Source organism: Oryctolagus cuniculus, chromosome 11 (assembly GCF_964237555.1).
Source record: "Oryctolagus cuniculus chromosome 11, mOryCun1.1, whole genome shotgun sequence".
NCBI classification, from domain to species: Eukaryota; Metazoa; Chordata; class Mammalia; order Lagomorpha; family Leporidae; genus Oryctolagus; species Oryctolagus cuniculus.
In genome coordinates this window covers 76,809,989-76,815,854 of record NC_091442.1, presented here as the reverse complement: position 1 = coordinate 76,815,854, position 5,866 = coordinate 76,809,989, and the positions used below count along the sequence as shown (strand labels likewise).

At 41.0% G+C, this 5,866-nt stretch overlaps 1 pseudogene; it reads left to right on the top strand.

Annotated features, from left to right (window-relative positions):
- The first annotated feature begins 742 nt into the window (after window positions 1–742).
- Window positions 743–1,950, top strand: LOC100354020 (calcineurin B homologous protein 3 pseudogene; annotated as a pseudogene).
- Window positions 1,951–5,866: the final 3,916 nt, after the last annotated feature.

The window sequence follows — 5,866 nt, the reverse complement described above, 5'->3', positions numbered from 1 at the left end:
CAGGCATACTCTCCAAATGCTTGTGATAGTAGGGGCTGGGTATCAGGTTGAACCCAAAAGCCAGGAACTCCATCCAGGTCTCCCATTGGGTGGCAGATTCCCAAGAACTTGGGCTATCATCTGCTGCCTTCCCAGGTGCTTTAGCAGGAAGCTAGATCAGAGGGAGAAGAGCCAGAACTCTAACTGGCACTGTGACATTGGGTGTGGATGCTGCAAGCAATTGTTTAACCCACTGCCCTACAACACCTGCCCTTACTGAATTTCCCCAACCTTAGCTTTGCTACTAGTTCACAGTTCTTACCCCCTGCCCATGCCCCTCTGAAGTCTTACCTGCAATACTGTCCCTAGTCCCACTAGGTCTTGCCCTCCATCCTCATCCTCCTTGGTATTGCACTGCTGCTGAACTCCCTGAGCAGCTCTTTGGTATCCCAGTTGGTACATTCTGTACAGATTGCAGGAGTCTCTCTCTGAGCCTGTTCATCTTCAGAGCCAACAAATTATCAACAGAAATTGTGCACAGAATCAGCAGAAATTGATTCACTTTTTGTTATTCCTTCCTCACTGGGATTTTTTCTATGCTATAGGGGGAACAGGATTTGATTCTCCAAATCATCACTCATAATTTTAAACTTCAAAGTCTGATGTTAACAGTTAAGGAATTGATGTGAATGGTTAATGAAGAATGGATACTTGGTCTACTTATGGTGTCCGTGGGTGGGCCTAGGAGCAGGTGTTTAGGCCAATGGTGGCTTTCCCTGGGAAGGTAATTTTCTCAAGAGGGTATCTATGTAAGTCAACAGTGCTCCCTGCCCCTTTCTTTCTGCCTCACCATCTGATAGTCACTGTGCCATGCTTCAGCTTCACCAGCTTCATCAACCAATGGGACCACTTGATATAGGACTTGAGCCTCCAAAACTGTATGCTGAAATAAACTTTGTTTCATCCAAAAGAGCTCCTCTCAGAAATTTTAGTTGTGGTAACTGAAAGCTGATTACTACAGTCTGTAAGTTCAATCACGTCGAAAGTTACAAACTTCAACTTCTGAGTTATTATAAATGTCAATGACACCAACTAGAGACTTAAATATTCACATTAACTGTTTTAAACTATACCAATATACATTTATGCTATATTTGAAAATATATTCAATTAATTTGACTGCAATTTTAAGTCTTAGAAAACCATCATAAGCAAAATACTGAAAATAGAAACCAGGCTACACATCAATAACTGTAAGGCAAATTCTGGATAATTATAGTTTTCTTATTTTTAATTTTTTTTAAAGATTTATTTCATTTAGTTCATCCGCAAGGAGAACTTCAACAGTGTCCCTGACCTGGAGCTCAACCCCATCCGCTCCAAGATCGTCAGTGCCTTCTTCGACAACAGGAACCTGCGTAAGGGGCCCAGCGGCCTGGCCGAGATCAACTTTGAGGACTTCCTGACCATCATGTCCTACTTCCGGCCCTTCGACACCACCCTGGGCGAGGATCAGGTGGAACTGTCCCGGAAGGAGAAGCTGAGATTCCTCTTCCACATGTAGACTCGTACAGCGACGGCCACATCACGCTGGAGGAATATCGAAATGTGGCGGAGGAGCTGCTCTCGGGGAACCTCCACATCGAGAAGCCGACGGGGCCATGATGAAGGCAGCCAGCGTGTGTGTGGGGCAGATGGAGCCCGATCAAGTGTAGAAGGGAATCACCTTCGAGGACTTCCTGAAGATCTGGCAGGGCATCAACATCGAGACCAAAATGCACTTCCGCTTCCTCAACATGGAGACCATCGCCCTCTGCCACTGACAGGCTCGCTCCCCACCCCGGGGAGCTGTGCCTTGGAGCTGGGCAGCCCCCACGTGGCCTGGGGCGCCCCCTGGCTGCAGCTCCTGTACATGATCTGCGCTTTGCTGTTTTTATCTCTCCTCATAATAATAATAAAAAGATTTGTTAATGAAGAAAAAAAAAATCAGAGTTACAGAGAGAGGTAGAAACCGAGAGAGGTCTTCCATCCTCTGGTTCATTCCCCAGATGGCCATAATGGTCGGAGCTGTGCTCATGTGAAGCCAGGAGCCAGAAGCTTCTTCTGGGTCTCCTACATGGATACAGGGTCCCAAGGACTTGGGCCATCTTCTACTGCTTTCTCAGACCATAGCAGAGAGCTGGATCAGAAGAGGAGCAGCTGGGAGTATAACCAGTGTCTATATGGGATGCCGGCACTTCAGGCGAGGGTGTTAACCCGCTGCGCCACAGCGCCGGCCCCACTTTTCTTATTTTAAAATAAAAATTTATTCGTTACTATTTTAAATAAATTCAATTGCTCTGAACTTTAGATTAATTAATTAATTAATTAATGAAAAGCCCAGATGCTATTTTTGGCACTCCATTAATAATGCATGCTAATAAACTCTGAAAAAGTACTCTAAAAATTCCATAGGTTTAGTGGGTATTACATGTAAATTATAAATATGGACAGAATTTTAAAAAAAGAATCTATCTGTGGAGTGCATATTTTCGTGCAACAGATTAAGCACTGTGTCAGTGCCCACATTCCATATCAAGGTTCCTGGGTTCAAGTGCTGCCTCTGCTAGTATCTAGTTTTCTACTGATGTGCCAGAAGGCTGCATATGATGGCCCAAGCAGTTGCATTCTTGCCAGCCGTATGGGAGACCTGGTTGGTATTCCTGCTTCCTGAGTTTGATATGCCCTGCTCTGGCCATTGTACACATTTGGGGATTAAATTAGTGGATAAGATATCTCTCTCTATTTCACTTTGTCTTTCAAATAAACAAACTAGGATGTGAGGGCGATCTGGTTGCGACATCTTTCACCCCATTGATCGCCAGGGTTGATTCGGCAGATCTGGCTGGCTAGGTGGTTGTCCCCTTCCTCCCTCACCGCTCCATGTGCGTCCCACCCGAAGCTGCGCTATCGGTCAAAGAGGACGACCTTCCCCGCTAGAGGAGGACTGGTCTTCGATCAAGGGTATGCGAGTAGCTGCGCTCCCCTGCTAGAACCTCCAAACAAGCTCTCAAATAAGCAAACTAAATAAATACATGAGTTTTGTTTTGCAAGATTATATAGTTAAGTGCAGTGAAGTGTTATGCTGTATGAAGATAGCTAAGAGGAACAATGTTAGTTCAATATGATCAGCAATTGTGCAGCAACTCATATTAAACATATTTTTTTCTTTTTTTAACTTTTATTTAATGAATATAAATTTCCAAAGTACAGAATATTGATTACAATGGCTTCCCCCCATAACGTCCCTCCCACCCGCAACCCTCCCCTTATCCACTCCCTCTCCCCTTCCATTCACATCAAGATTCATTTTCATTTCTCTTTATATGCAGAAGATCAGTTTAGCATACATTAAGTAAAGATTTCAACAGTTTGCTCCCACACAGAAACAGAAAGTGAAAAACACTGTTTGAGTACTAGCTATAGCATTAAATCTCAATGTACAGCACACTAAGGACAAAGATCCTACATGAGGAGTAAGTGCACAGTGACTCCTGTTGTTGACTTTACAAATTGACACTCTTGTTTATGGCCTCAGTAATCACCCTAGGCTCTTGTCATGAGCTGCCAAGGCTATGGAAGCCCCCTGAGTTCACTGACTCTGATCATATTTAGACAAGGCCATGGTCAAAGTGGAAGTTCTCTCCTCCCTTCAGAGAAAGGTACCTCCTTCTTTGATGACCCATTCTTTCCACTGGGATCTCACACACGGAGATCTTTCATTTAGGTTTTTTTTTTCCCCAGAGTGTCTTGGCTTTCCATGCCTGAAATACTCTCATGGGCATTTCAGCCGGATCCGCATGCCTTAAGGGCTGATTATGAGGCCAGAGTGCTGTTAGGACATTTGCCATTCTATGGTTCTGCTGTGTATCTCACTTCCCATGTTGGATCATTCTCTCCCTTTTTGATTCTATCAGCTAGTATTTGCAGACACTATTCTTGTTTCTGTGATCCCTTTGGTTCTTAGTCCTATCATTATGATCAATTGTGAACAGAAATTGATCACTGGGACTAGTGAGATGGCATTGGTACATGCCACCTCGATGGGATTGAGTTCGAATCCCCTGGTATGTTTCTAACTCTACTGTTTGAGGTAAGTCAGCTTGAGCATGTCCCGAATTGCACATCTCTTCCCTCTCTTATTCCCACTCTTATATTTAACAGTGATCACTTTTCAGTTAAGTTTCAGCACTTAAGAAGAATTGTGTATTGATTACAGTATTCAACCAAAAGTATTAAGTAGAACAAACAAAAAAAATACTAAGAGGGATAACATATTAAGCTGCTCATCAACAGTCAGGGTGAGGGCTGATCAAGTCACCGTTTCTCATAGTGTTCATTTCACTTTAACAGGTTTCCTTTTTGGTGCTCAGTTAGTTGTCACCTATCAAGGAGAACAAGTGGTATTTGTCCCTTTTGGATTGGCTTATTTCACTCAGCATAATGTTTTCCAAATTCCTAACAGGGATCACTTTTCAGTAAAAATTTAAACACCTAAGAATAATTGTGTGGTTAAACATATTTTTTCATTAATTTCCTCAAGAAAAAAGAAAATATGAATGCATTTCTTTTCCATTGGTTAATATTATATATTGAACTTCACTTGGATCTCAGGTTAAATGTTAGCAATCTCTGGTAATAAGCAAAATTATTTGAGGAAGAATACAATATTAATATAATTAACCAGTAAATTATAAACACAGAGAGAGAGAGAGAATTTAGCCACAGTAGTTTGTCTTAAGAAATTGTGTTATATGTAAATTATCAGACTATGTACAGTTCATAGAAAAAGTTTAACCTCTTCAAAATCAGTTCCTGGTTTCTGAGTAACTTTTCCTTTGATGCAAGATTGTACATGCAAAAGATATACTACTGTTTGTATATCTTGCACCAGTATGAAAGTTAAACATAGTGGCCAGTGTTGTGGCACAGCAAATTAAGCCGCCAGGCGCAATGAAGACATCCCATATCAAAGTGCCATTTAGAGTCTTGGCAACTCCACTTCTGATCTAACTCCCCACTGATGAGTCTGGGAAGGCTCATGTGGAAGATGGCACACATATTTGGGCTCCTGCACCCATGTGGGAGACAGATGCAGTTCCAGGCTCCTGGCTTTGGCTTGGTCATTGAGGCCTTTTGGGGCGTGAACCAGTGGATGGAAGATCTCTCTCCATTATATTCATTATGTTATATTCACCTCTCTTGTCATTAAATCTTTCAAATAAATAAATATAAATCTTTTTTTAAATAAGTTATTTAAAGCAATTGACTCTAATAATCACAAAAAGGTATTTACATACATTGTCAGGGTCCAGGTATTAATTGTAAATAAATGCTAATCTAAATTTGATATTTAATACAATTGTACTAAGTATCTATTCCAAGAATTAGTATAATTTATTGTTACACATTGCTTACACACACACAGATTTGAATTAGTACTTTTTGTAAATAGGACATTTATTTAGAACAAAAAAGGCCAGCATTTTGCTATAAGCTGACTTGTGAAGAGCTATAATAGATTTTGGCTGTTTTAACAGGCATGGGATTTTTTTTTATTTGAAGCGGTTCACTGGAGATAATTGAAGAAAGCAAAGGAATATCCTTGTTGAGTGTTAGCCAGATCACTGTGTGGTGGGAATGAAGCCATATTAGGACAACATGAAATCTTCAAATTATCAGTGGCAAAAATTAAAGAACATTTTTAGAAGTTTAAAATGAAATAAAAATGGCTAGAAATTAATGTTCTCTGCTTATGTCTTTTAGGATATATTACTCATTTATTTTGATGTTAATATGTTTCAAAAGAGGCTCAGTAAAGGTCTTATCAGAGAAATTGCTTCATTTT